At 41.8% G+C, this 14415-nt stretch overlaps 1 long non-coding RNA gene across 1 annotated transcript; it reads right to left on the reverse strand.

Annotated features, from left to right (window-relative positions):
• Positions 1-11368: 11368 nt before the first annotated feature.
• Positions 11369-12104, reverse strand: LOC145555152 (uncharacterized). Its single transcript, XR_014091248.1, has 2 exons — positions 11821-12104; positions 11369-11735 (listed from the first exon to the last, which is right to left on the reverse strand). It is a non-coding gene; the product is annotated as an uncharacterized LOC145555152 (long non-coding RNA).
• Positions 12105-14415: the final 2311 nt, after the last annotated feature.

Genomic DNA, 14415 nt, shown 5'->3' on the forward strand with positions numbered 1-14415 from the left:
CAAAGTGCTTCTTATATTTAAAATATTATACAGTCCCCAAAGGCAAATCAAGCTACAATAAACATAGCATTTTGTCACATGACATTATAAAAATCATTTTGGTTGCAGATCTACAGTACATTTATGTTAATTGTTGTTTCTCGTTTCTTTAAGTGTTGTTTTTGAAATGCATAATAGACTTGAGCTAGAAAATATTGAATGGTTAACTGGATGTTAATATATATTGGCAATAAGGCATTCACTGACTTTGAAACTGACAAATAATTTTTAGGTGTAACTCAGAGTAGTAGCACATCAAACTTTGTGTATATCTCAAAAGTTTCTAAATAGGTTAAATTAGAAGCCTTCAATTTTAAAAAATGTCAGTTAAATTTTCTAAATCAACTTAAAATGAAGTTTACTTCTTCAGGAATTGACAACATACCTCTACTTTTGTGTGTGCCGTGCTTTGCAGCTGTGGGCCATATCCATAATCTTGGCACGTCATGTGCAAAACATGGACATGTTGCCCCACTTGGAGTTCCACCATCACTGCCTCTCTCCACAATGACAGCTGCATTGTGCAGCTGACCTGCAATTACAAACATGACTGCCAAATTAGACATGTATCATGAAGTTCTCTAATGCCAATAAATAGATAAAACCCATTAAGGTACTTTGTCTGACCACAGGCTGCACAACAACATACAAGCTAGTTTTGCATCATCAACTTGACATTTTTCAGATTAGTTTGTAGATAACTCTACAACATTATGCTTTGTACATTTTTGTGTAAATATTTATGTCTATACTGTAGATCCATCACATATCAACACATCTGATATATCAATATCGGTTCATATAGTATCGGTTGATTTACATTCTTGCCATGTGCCTTTGCATATGGAAAGTGTATTTTTGCACTGCCATGTACAAAATTACATGGCAGTGCAATGGTCTCAGCACTGTCAATCATTAGTGTACATGCTGCTCATTTCCATCCAACACTGTGCAAAGGAGTGTTACTTCAATGTTAAGTGAATCTTCCATATTAAGTGCAAATGGCATTAAGAACCTACATTTTATTTCCCACAGATTATCTGTTTTTGTAAAAGCTGAGAACTGCAGCTTTGAAAAATCTTAAAACAAGTTATCAAACCTCTTTCAGCCTGGCAGTACGGATTGGTACCTCGCCTCTCCCAGATTTAACCAGTCTCACTGCAGCAAACTGAAAAGTACCCAAAAAAATAAAAAATTTAGAGTTCACATATTGTTATGTAATGGGAAATTCCAGGTTATCTTGTAGTTATTTGATATCTACAGCTGGCAAATTAAGTCTGAGATTAAATTATAAAATTATAAGAAATATCAAAATTCATACCTCGACAATTTCTCCTTTTGTACTTATCAGACCACCCTCCACTGTTATGTTTTCTAAACAAGTCTAGGGGGCTGGCGGATCTAACAGGGCCTTTCCCCTCGCTGTAATCTCCACAGTAATGGACACCTTCGGACCTTTAAAAAACTGAGTTGTCGGGAGGACATGTAGAAATAAATGGGGCTCATTCCCTCTCAGAGAATATCCTCTCAAAATATACGATTCATCCTCTAAGATGTTTTTCTTATTTCCCTCAAATATCGTCAATTTTGTGACTGAATTTCCATCAGTAACCACAGCCACTTGATTTTTTTTGCTCAGTAGGACTTTTGCCTTCCCATTTTCGAGCCCCCAGCTGATGACCCTTTCCTCTTCCTTTATGTGCAGGATCCTAATATTCACTGGGGGTGGTCTAAAAAATGGTGTGTCCGGTTTTTGTGACAGTATTTTAGTTAAAGCCATCCTAAGGGGAAAGAAAAAGAGAGAAACTTAATTTCAATAAATGTCCATTAGAAACCCCATCAACAGTCAACTGTGCCATCTGCTGAACTCCACACTTTAATGGGGGCCCATAATTCTAACTTGCAGTTTACCTGATGTTGAACGGCAGGTAAACTGCTGTTCAGCGACTGTTAAACTGATCACTTAACAGCTGTGTTAGTTTACCAGCCGTTTACCTGCTGCTGCTATTTCGGTAGTAGCTGGTAAACAGCTGCTGTTGAAATATTAAATATTAAATATATTTAACGGTATTTCAGTTCAACAGTGCAGGCCGCCTCCGCCCAACAGAAGCTTTAACGTTGGACTTTAACTTGCCGTTGAAACCGGTGTGTCCGTTAAAGCTGAAATACCGTTAAAATGTACAAGACATTTCTACAAATGCAGAAGTTAGTTATTGGATTCATTAATTGTGCGGCAAAGCTAAAGATGTTTGAGGGCCGCACTGGGATAACTCGGGGAATTCTAAAATGTCCGACGCGTGCTTCAAATAAGTCCAAGCCGCTTCTTTGTTGTTGCAATCAACTATTTATTTCACTTTGATTGTCTTACTTCAGATCTTGCACTGACTGACCAGGCCAAACCATCCAATAGTGCCAACAATAAACGGCATTAAACACGGTCAACAGAAATTATGACCACCCGGTGCACCCACTTCCTCAAACATAATAAGCCAGCACGCCAGTATGGCTCCCATTCATACCTTCAGTGACAGCCACGCCCACCTCGACACACCCACCACCCAAGTGTCAAAGGCATGCGCTCCCGTCACCTCAATAATCATTCATTTTATTCATATGGCTCTTACATTCCGGCCCCTAATTATTACAAAATAATTATCTGAAATGTTAACATGTAAGAGACAAATAATCATAAATTGTTCAATATTAACTTATCTAAATCTATCTTTAAGAATAAGCAATCAACCAGAGAAAAGGAAGTCACTAGTAATGAGAAAGCAGAGAAAAAAGTTGTTAAAATGTTCATGTTGTCTCCGCCTCCTGAAGCAGGCACAACTTGGTAATGGGTCTTTCCAGGTAGTTTGTCTTTGTCTTGATGCGAACTGACCGCACCAGTCCTCCTTTGTCAGGAACAATGTTCACAACTCTACCCATTAACCAAGAGTTGCGTGGAGCAGAGTCATCCACGATGAGAACGACATCTCCTGGAAGAAAGTTCCGTCTTGTCCTTTGCCATTTCTGACGCTCTTGTAGTTGAGGTAAGTATTCCTTTAACCAACGCTTCCAGAAGAGATCCGCCATATATTGCACTTGTCTCCATCTTCGCCGAGCGTAGATATCACTCTTGGAAAACACTCCTGGTGGCAATGAAGGCATGGTCTTTAACAGAAGAAGATGATTTGGAGTTAGTGCTTCCAGGTCGTGGGCATCAGTAGAGGCTTTGGTTATAGGTCGACTGTTTATGATGGCCTCAACTTCGCAGAAAACCGTGTGAAGACTTTCTTCATCAAGACTCTGTGTTCTCAGAACAGAATTTAACACTTTCCGGACAGATTTAATAAGGCTTTCCCATGCACCTCCATGGTGTGAACCAGTAGGGGGATTGAAAGACCATTTTATTCCTTTCTGAAGGAGAGTGTTACTGATGAGAGTTTGATTCCATCTTTCAATTTCTTCTCTTAACTCTCGTTCAGCTCCCACAAAGTTGGTTCCATTGTCTGAACGTAGCTCCAGCACTTGACCACGTCTGGCAATAAATCTTCGAAGACCATTGATGAAGGAATCAGTATCCAGTGACGACAGCATCTCCAGGTGAACTGCTCTTATTGCCATGCAGGTAAAGATGACTCCATATCGTTTTAATAGGTTTCTGCCACGTTTTATTTCAAAGGGACCAAAACAATCCACACCCACACAAGTAAATGGGGGTTTGTCTGGATACACTCGTTCCTGTGGAAGGTCTGCCATCCTTTGACTTCCTGGTGCAGCATGGAGTCATCGACATGTCATGCATTTAGATAGGATCTTCCTAATTGCAACACTGGCACCAGGGATCCAATACCTTTGACGTAGTTCAGCAAGCATATGATTACGTCCACCATGGCCTGTCTGATGATGTATGTGGCGCAGTAGGATTTCAGAGATGTAAAGGTCTTTAGCCAATATGGCTGGATATTTAGCTTCAGCAGGCATAGCTGCTTTGCTTAGCCTTCCACCAACTCTTAGTACACCACCCTCAAGAACCGGATCAAGCTTATAGAGCTGGCTTGTTTTCTTCACACGTTCATGTTTCTGTAAACTCATCATTTCCTCTGGATATCGCCTTTTTTGACAATAGCAGATGATGGCACTCTCAGCTTTTCCAAACTCCTCCACTGATAAGGCTCCCAATGCAACCTTTTTCTTGTACACATTCATTTCTTTCTTCAGCCTTTCTTGAAGTGTAACGTCATCAAGATCAGAGTCGGCAAAATCCAACTTTAGTTGTGCTCTCTTTTGAGCTAGTTTGGACAGCAATTGTTTAAACCTGAGTAGCCACCCTACCATTGTTTTCAGTTTGGCCCAAGAAGAAAATGAATGAATGAATTTCATAATTGGGTCCATTTGTTCATTGGTGCATGTCACATTAATGGAAACCAATGTCTTGACTTCTGGATCCTCCAGAGCAAAATGACTTATGTCCTCAGGATTTGCAGGCCTTTTCCTTTCAGGGTCATGAAGAAACTTTGGTCCAGACACCCAGGTATCAGCCTTCAAAAAAGACTTCACACTTGTTCCTCTGGATGCCAAATCTGCTGGATTAATACTGGTAGCAACGTACCTCCACTGTGAGGGATTTGACAAACTGAGTATCTCTCCAACTCTATTTGTCACAAAGGTCTTAAACCTCAATCTTTCATTCTTGAGGTACTTCAAAACTGAAGTACTATCAGTCCAAAATACTGAGTCTTGCAGTTCCGTCCTTAACTCCTTCCTCAACAGCTTATCCATACGGCTGGCAACCACTGCAGCAGTCAACTCCATGCGAGGGATGATGGTGGATTTCAGTGGAGCTACACGGGCTTTACCCATTATAAATGCACAATGCACTTGTCCATCAGCATTATACTGCAACAGGTAGCTCACAGTTCCATATCCATTCTCGCTTGCATCACTAAAATGATGAAGCTGCAAACTTGTGGCTTGTCCAAAGTCCTGTGGTTTCAGACATCTGCTAACTCCAAACCGTTCAAGCTGATGAAGTTCTTCCAGCCAGTTTTTCCACTTCTGGGAAGCATCATGTGGCAAGGGATCATCCCAGCCAACGTGTCTTCTGCTTAGATCTTGCAGAATCCCTTTTGCGACCAAAACAACTGGAGCCAGAAATCCAAGAGGATCGTAGATGGAACTTACGATGGACAAGACTCCTCGTCTTGTCAGAGGTCTGTCTTTGAGGATGATCTTGAATTTCAGCAGGTCTGATTGTACACACCACTGTACACCCAACACACGTTCCATTGGTAGATCATCATTATCCATATCGAGGTTCTTCACCTCAATGGACTTTTCATGCTGTGGTATTGCAGTAAGAACACTGCGTCGGTTACTTATCCATTTGAGAAGTTGAAATCCGCCTTTCTTACACAAAGCACGGAGTCCTTGGTATAATGACTTAGCTTCCTCTTCTGTGCTTACAGAAACCAAACAGTCATCCACATAAAAGTTGTGAAGCACAGCATTTATGACATTTGGTGTAAACAGTTGTTGATTGTCCTCTGCACACCTTCTCAGTGCAAAACATGCACAGTTTGGAGATGATGTAGCTCCAAAAAGGTGTGCAACCATTCGGTATTCCACCAGATGCTGCTCATACTCTCCATTTGGCCACCAGAGAAATCTCAACAGATCAGAGTCAGATGGTGGTACTCGGACCTGATGAAACATGGCCTCAATGTCCGCTGTGATGACAACAGGTTCTTTTCTGAATCTAGTGATGACACCAACCAATAAACTGGTGAGGTTTGGACCTTGTAAGAGTTGAGTGTTTAAAGATTTTCCTCCAAATGTTGCACCACAGTCAAACACGACTCTTATCTTCTTCTTATGAGGATGATATACTCCATGGTGTGGTATATACCAAACCCTCCCATCACACCGTTCAAGATTTTCAACTGAGACTCTCTCTGCGTAGCCCTTGGAAATGATGTCATTCATGAAGTTAGTGTAGTCAGAATGGAATTGATGGTTTTTGGTAAATTTCCTTCTGAGATTCAACACACGCTGTTCAGCCACTTGTGTCTCAGAGGTAAAGCGATGGTGTAATGTCCATCTTTCAACTTAACTGATTCTGTAACCAGCTCCATGAACTGATCATCTTCTCTGGAACATTCAGGAAAATCAACCTTCATTTGTTGTTGCCACAAGTCCTCAAGTTTTGACACAGAAATCCTGTTTACAGTAACAGTTGGTTGTAGCTCTCTTGTGTCGACATCATAGTCTCCTCTAAGAGGTCCATTCACTGTCCATCCAAGGATCGTCTTGACTGCGTAGGGGCCTCCATTTTGACTTTGGATAACATCCCATGGCTCCAGCGCTTTAGGCACATTTGTCCCAATGAGCAAATCAACTCCTGAATTGATTTAGATAATCTTCAAATTTTTCAGATGTGGCCATCTTTCGAGGTCTTCTTGGTGTGGAATGTTGCTATAATGAACAGTGTTAAGGAAGAATTTTATATTACTGGTAAATTTAGCAAAACTCTGGCTCTAATACTTCCTTTTGATCCCGGGTTTTCTCGCGTGGCCACGTGCGGGGACAAAAACACAACAATGCGTGTTGACGTCACAGAATTACAGAATTTAATCCAATCAGAAGAAAATATAAGATCGTACAGGAAACTGAAGAAACACAGATACAAACATTGTTACCTGAGACAAGAAGACAAAGAAATATCAAGGACGTCCTTGGAGAAAGAGCTGGTGCAGAAGTAAAATAAATCAGCTTTTTTCTGAATTGTTTCCCTTGTGCACAAACTTTTATACCTGTAGGTGTGTTTACCTCTTTAATGTATTCAAATAAGGCGTATCTCTACTTGACCAATTGGAAGGCATCTCTGGCCCTTTTAAATTTAGAAAAAGTCCCGCAGTTTGGTCGCAAGATCAAACACCTTTTGTTAAATAAGGTGGAAGCAGACTCTCCGAATTCATGGTGGTTTATGGCTTTCACAGATCAGTGTGAAAAGCTAGAACTTCCTACTGATTGTTTCCCAACAGACAAAGAGCAGATCAGAAGATCTTGGCAAACAATCTGCTTTAACTACAGTAAAATATATCAATAGGTCAGAATATGTTATAAATTTTAAAACTATAATTATGGTATTTCAATCAAGTCATAATAAATTCTAAAACTAACTTATTTTAAATTTATTTTCTTAACAGTATCTAGCCTCCTGTGGCTCTACAGCCATCTGGGCAAAAAGAAACAGATGCAGGAACCTCACAGGTAGCTGTGAAATTCTGGTTCTCTTCTGCTCTGCCAGGAACAAACCTTTAATACTGTATTTTAATTCAATGCAAAGTTCTCCAAAAACCCAATTTGTTCTTCTGCACTCAGCATCTCCAAAGTTTAGTCCTGATATCAAACCAAAAGCAATAGATAATATCAACAGAAAATAATGAAGTACAATTCCTGTTTCTAATTAGGAATTAGAAACAAATAAGAATTAAGACATTCATTCACCATAAACCTAAGTATTTTCTAATACTAAACAAAACATTTTCATGTGAATCTAATATAGTCAGAAATATTACAATTTCAAATACATCCATCATTAACTAGATTAATTCTAAAACAAGATAATAGAATTTTAGTCAAAACATGTTATTAATAACTAAGAAAAATGTCTTACAAGTTAAATGTTAGTGATTTAAAACATTTTATGTTATATTCAGTTTTTTTCACCATGTCAGATGTAGTTTTGGAAGACTTCTCATCCTGGTTACGTGAACCAACCAAAGTTCCCTTTCTCAGAGTAATTCAAGTGATAATGTCCTCCACCTTCCTGCATATGTTAATTTATGACCTCCTGTCTTTAATGATAAGACTCCAGGGGTCTGAGCCAAAATTCTCTTGCAGATCCTCTATTCTCCTTTGTACTAATTCTTCGGGTTTTAAATCACTAACACAAACCTGTTCAAACTTAAGAAATTCGTTCTAAAAGGTTTAAACTATGTTAAACACTCAAAATAATACTTTTTCTCAACAACAGGCATGCTTCTCTGTGTGAATACGTCAGGTAATTCACAAAAGATGTCTTCATTTAGCCCAGCAATCTCCAAATCTGACACAATGTTGCTTCCAACCACCTTCTCTTGACCCATTGTTCGCAGAAGGATGCTTGTATGTCTCCCACTAACATTTAATCTGTTCATCAATTCTTCAGTACAGAAAGATGCAGAGCTTCCTGGGTCTAAAAAAGCATATGTTATTATTGTCTTCTGGCTCTTTGTAGACTTCACTCTGACTGGTAAAATAGAGAGAGTACAGCTATGCTCACCGGCCCCAGTTAGACCACTGGACTGAGCTGAGATGGAGGCACTTCCACTTGTTGTCTCCACTTTCTTCTTATGGACTGGAGCAATTTCCTTTTCTTTGGAGAAGACATGAAGCATAGTGGGATGTCTTAAGCCACACACTTTACAGTGATGTCGCCTTTTACAGTCTTTGCTGATGTGCCCAGTGCATAAACAGCCAAAACACACCCCATTTTCTTTCAGAAATGTCAACTTCTCCCCATGTGACCTCCTTTCCAATAGAGGGCATGTGTCCAAGGAATGTCCAGCTCCACAAAATAAATAACTCTTTATGACAGTCGTCTCTCTTCCTTTCTTTACTTCAGAGTCAGTTTTCTTCTGCATATCTCCAACAACAGTAGCAAAACTACTTCCTTTTATCTTTCATCGCTGTTGTGATTTATAGATTCCAACATCCTTCTTTGGTCTAGATGTAGAATCTTGGATATCACCAAAAAGTGGATCACTGGCGATCTTCACTTGCCTTTCTACAAACCAGACAATGTCACTGAAGGTGGCTCTTCTTTTGAACTTCTCCTGTAAATCACACACATCATTTCTCCATCTGTCTCGCAGTTTAAAAGGCAGTTTTTTGATAATTGTTTGCATATTGGTAGGAACATCCAACTCATGCATACATCCATTGTTTTCCATCACATTACAGCATTCCCTGAGCAGAAAGCTGAATGCTTGTAAAGCCTTTACATCTTCTGCTTGCAAAGCAGGCCATGATAAAACTTTATTCATGTATGCAGCAATGATCTTCAATGAACAACCAAATGTTCTTGAAGCAAAGATTTAGCTTTAGCATATCCAGAATCAATAGGCATATGAACACAGCTTCTCACTAGGTCACGAGGCTGACCTCTAGTGAACTGCTCCAGAAAGTATAGACAGTCTTTGGCACTGTGAGCTTTTGTTTCAATGCTGTGTTCAAACGCTGTCATGAATGTTTTAAACTGGAGTGGATCACCATCGAATATTGGTATGTCCCGTTTTGGCAGAAAGAATAAAGATTGTTGATTTACAAGCAAGCTTGTAATTTCATTCTGTCTTTCCAACACATTCAACAGCTGTTTATTTTGATCAACTGACAATGAATGTTTCTGATGTGATGATTGTGGCTGTGGCTGATGAAACATTTGGTCTGTTGGAACTTCAACTTGTGTTGTTTTTGTCTTCACCTGGTCAGTCAATGTGTCTGGATTTTGTTTAACTTTTGTTTCTTTAGGTCGTGCTCCCAAATAAGAATAGGACTGAAAGGTTGGAGCTTTATCATGACATTCAGTTTCAGCTGCTGTAGGTACAAATGTCTCTGCATCAACATTCAATATTTGAGATCTTTTATTTTCACGCTCAAAATATGAATTCATGCCATCAGACTTAATCTGAGCAGCACTGCTTACTTGAGAACAGACAGAGCCCTGCAACACTTTAACTTTAGCCATTGAAGCTGCAATTTCAATCTCCAAATCCAGTTCTTCTTTCTTTTTTCTTAGTTGTTCCTCCTGCTCCTCTAAAGCATGTTTTTGTTTCAACAACTTGTGTCGTGCCTTTAATGCAGCCATGTCTGCTTCTGCTTTAACACGAGCTGAAGATGTAGAAGACAGAGAGGACTTAGTTCTTGATGAACGACATCCTCTAGACCTTCTGCTGTCAACATTAGAAACACTGTCACTTGGCTTAACATCATCCTGAACATCAGCATTTTCATCACACTCTGAATGCTGAGAAACAAAAGGTGCATTAAGCTCTTTATTCACACAGGGTTCAGCTCTGGACATTTGAGCCTGATTTAAATCAGCTTCTTCACCTATTTGAGCTTCATTGTTCAGTTGCTCTGCATCTAAAAGCCATTTTTCAACTTCTTGTATAAATTCAGAATTATATTTACACAAGCTTGAAAACCAAGTGTTTTGTCTTTCTTGTTCTTCAGTAGGAAACAGAGGAATAAAAGACTCATACAGCTGATTTGCATTTTCAAGCGATAATTTTAAATCGTCACAATGAGACTGAACACTCTTGAGATTCCCTTCATTTTTCATAAGCTCTTTAATAATGTTTATCTCTCCTTTAATTTTATGAACTCTTGCCATGAGATCCTTTTGAAGCTTCTCAATTTTATTTTGTAATGCTTTAACAGTTAATTTTGATCGTCTTTTTTCTTCTTTACCGCTTACAACCGAGCTTGATTTAGATCCAGCTGACTCCATTTTCCGTTGTTTTTCCTTAACAATTCCTCTTCAGACAAAGCGAGTCAGTGTGCGTGTTTGTGTTTCCATACCTCAGTTCCAGCGGACTTGATTGAGCTGCAGTGAAGGAATCTCATTCAATTAACTGATGACGCTGCAATGCGCTCGATGCGCCATAGCCGCTTCCAAACTGTTCCAAGCATAAACGAATCCAGACTTGCCTATCCAATGAACCGCTCATCGATTGTCATTTCTGTTGACGATAATTGTGCGGCAAAGCTAAAGATGTTTGAGGGCCGCACTGGGATAACTCGGGGAATTCTAAAATGTCCGACGCGTGCTTCAAATAAGTCCAAGCCGCTTCTTTGTTGTTGCAATCAACTATTTATTTCACTTTGATTGTCTTACTTCAGATCTTGCACTGACTGACCAGGCCAAACCATCCAATAGTGCCAACAATAAACGGCATTAAACACGGTCAACAGAAATTATGACCACCCGGTGCACCCACTTCCTCAAACATAATAAGCCAGCACGCCAGTATGGCTCCCATTCATACCTTCAGTGACAGCCACGCCCAACCTCGACACACCCACCACCCAAGTGTCAAAGGCATGCGCTCCCGTCACCTCAATAATCATTCATTTTATTAATATGGCTCTTACATTTGTAACACGAGGGAAAGAACCCGGATTGTGACTGAGGACGTGGCTCTAAAGCCAACTGGTAGACCACTAAAATATCAAGTGGCCTAGAGTTTCCCTATTAATAATACCCAGGTAGGTCTGGCTGAGAATGATGAAACAGAAATAGTATACAAAATATATTTTTATTTATACATTCTCTTACAATATTAAAAGTAGACTTTATTATTCTAATTAAAAACTCAAAGCTCAACCCCAGGACAAGACTAGAAGCAATTGGAATCAAAACAAATACAAACCAAATTAGTAGAAACACAAAATAATGTTAGACAAAAGAAAAACAAATCCCACATTTCCCCAACCCAGTCCTAAGGCTGTGCCCAATAATCTAATAAAAATAAGGAGCTATAAACTATTCTGGTTCTGCACTGTTCGTGCTACAACTCCATCCCTAAAAGATGACCTATTCTTTAAGAGCATCTAACTACAAAACCCGTGCACTTGGTGGGAGCACAATAGGCAACAGCAGCAATCTGCAATACCAAAAGAAAACAATAACGCATCTGCTGACAATAATAGACAGGCAGGGTAGTGACATCAATAATCCATGTGTCCTACCAGTATCAAATGTCCACGATCCGAACACTCTCCAGCAACCCGATGAGCACGGCGCCAGCGCTCATCTGACTGAGAGCCAACTGCAACACAACGGACCCGACAAACACACTCAGATTGGCGTGCACACCCGGTGCCTATATACACTAATGAGCCCGGCAAGGCTGCAACCGGAAGTGAAGGTGGGGAGCGTGGCCCAGATGTGTTCAAGGGCCAAAAACGGGTGGGAATTTACAACCAATGGAAGTAAACTATGTTTTCCAGTAAAACCACCCGGTTACATCCTACCCCCCTCTATGAATCGGTGGCCCACCGATTAAGTAAAACTATGACCAAGGTCGAAAAATGGCTGTAGCCACGCTGCTGACACCTGGAACCAGAGCAGCAGCAGCCCTTCTGTCTTCACTCATAGCTGGTCTCGGGAGATGCTGAGGATTGGAATGCTTGCCTGCGGTTTTACGAGTAGACTTCCTAGGGCCAGTTCTAGTGCCTTGAGGAATTTGCGAAGCTGATGGCACCTGAACAGGTGTTTGAGCTGGAGGTCTTTCTGATGGTTCTGGAACCACAGGCCTGGATGGATTTTCAACAGCCTCTCGGCACACCAGCCAAGACCCCGACTCCACGTCCTCCTCATCAATGTTCTCCTCAAGTACCCTCTGTGGCCAGTCATCATAGCAGATCTCTGAAGGTGACAGGGCAGGCTTTATGGAGGTACGGTGCACTTGTCTAACAAGGTGAGGCTTATCAACTGGAGCAATTGAATATACAACACCACCTGGACTCGGCGCCCGCAGTACTTGGTACACTGTAGACCCCCATGCATCCTGGATCTTTCTGCGCCCTGGGCCAACATCACGCAGATACACTCTTTGTCCAACTTGAAGTGGCTCACACTGGACTTTCTCATCATGCCTCACTTTTCTCCTGTGGGCTGCCAACTCCACTCTGCCTTTAACAACATCAATGGCCACATTTAGGCGTCTCCTGTGCTCTGCCACCCAATCACACACTTTAGCTCCTGTGGGCTCAGGAAGATGGCCAAGCAGAAAATCCACTGGCAAGTGAGGTTCTTGTCCAAACATGAGGAAGTGAGGAGATTCACCAGTTGACTGATGGGCAGTGGTGTTATAGTGGAAGACCAGCTGTGGGAGATGTTCTGGCCAATTCCGCTTTTCATCTGGAGCTAGGGAACGAAGCAGATTGAACATAGTTCGATTAAAACGTTCACATTGTCCATTTCCCTGCGGGTGGTAGGGCGTGGTGCGACTTTTCTGAACTCCGTACAACTCACATAACTGTTGTACTAGGACACCTTCAAAGTTCCTCCCCTGGTCAGAGTGGATACGGGCCGGCACTCCAAACCGGTAAAACCACTCACGAACCAGGACTTTTGCCACCGTTGTCGCTTTCTGATCACGAGTGGGGACAGCTTGGGTGAACTTTGAAAATACATCTGTCATCACCATCACAAGCTCCCTTCCATCACGGGCTGGTTCCAAAAGTGTAAAATCAATGGCCAACAGCTGATTTGGTCTTGAAGCAAGAAGGTGACCCATAGGAGCTCGAGCTCTTGGCTGGGTGTTCTTAGCAAGGGTACACCTCTCACACTGTTGGCACCAATCCTTTACATCTTTATCCACTCCTGGCCAAAAACACCTCTGCTTCACTACGTCAGTCGTCCTCTCGACCCCCTGATGGCCATGATGTTGATGAAGCTCCTGCAACACCTCTGCTTTTAGGCTCTCTGGGAGAAGAAACTGAAGAACTTCTTCTCCACCATCGGGTCTCCAGGTGCACCGGTACAAAATGCCTTCCTTCTGGACAATTCGGTCCCACTGCTTCAGAAGTCCACGGGCACCCGGCCCTAGACGCTCCTTCTCAGCCCGGCTTGGCATTCTTTGCTGCTGCCAAAACTCCAGGAAGGCTGAAATGGACGGATCAGCCCCTTGAAGCAGGCACAGATCTTCTCTGCTGCGGGATGGAAGGACAGTGATTGCCAACTGCACAGCATCCTCTTGCACTCCCCCAGACATCTCACAGATTAGTTCTGGAATGGCTGTCCCTGGGAGGTGGTGCTGTAGTTGTGTTCCGTTCTCACTTGTTAATTGCCTTGAGAGGGCGTCAGCATTCTTATTCACACGGCCTGGACGATATCTGACTGTATAGTCAAATGCAGAAAGTTCAGCAACCCATCGATGCTCCGTGGCACCCAATTTGGCAGTGTCCAAGTGGCTCAGTGGGTTGTTGTCAGTCCAGACGACACATCGGTGGCCCCACAGGTACTCCTTGAACTTTTCAGCCATAGCCCACTTCATGGCCAACATCTCAAGTTTCATGGAGCTATAACTTTTCTCAGCAGCATGCAAGCTGCGGCTGGCATATGCCACTGGTCGTACTCTGCCACTCTGTTCCTGAGACAACACAGCTCCTAGTCCACTGTGGCTGGCGTCAACGTCTAAAACAAAAGGCAGTGAGAAATCGGCAAAAGCAAGAGTGGGAGCACTTACAAGCTTGGCCTTGAGCTCCTGGAAGCTCCTTTCACAGTCTTCTGACCATGCTCCTTCCAATAGCTTTCCTCGTCCTCGACACATCTTCGAC

This window comes from Poecilia reticulata, chromosome 15 (assembly GCF_904066995.2).
Source record: "Poecilia reticulata chromosome 15, P_reticulata-male-v2, whole genome shotgun sequence".
NCBI classification, from domain to species: domain Eukaryota; kingdom Metazoa; phylum Chordata; class Actinopteri; order Cyprinodontiformes; family Poeciliidae; genus Poecilia; species Poecilia reticulata.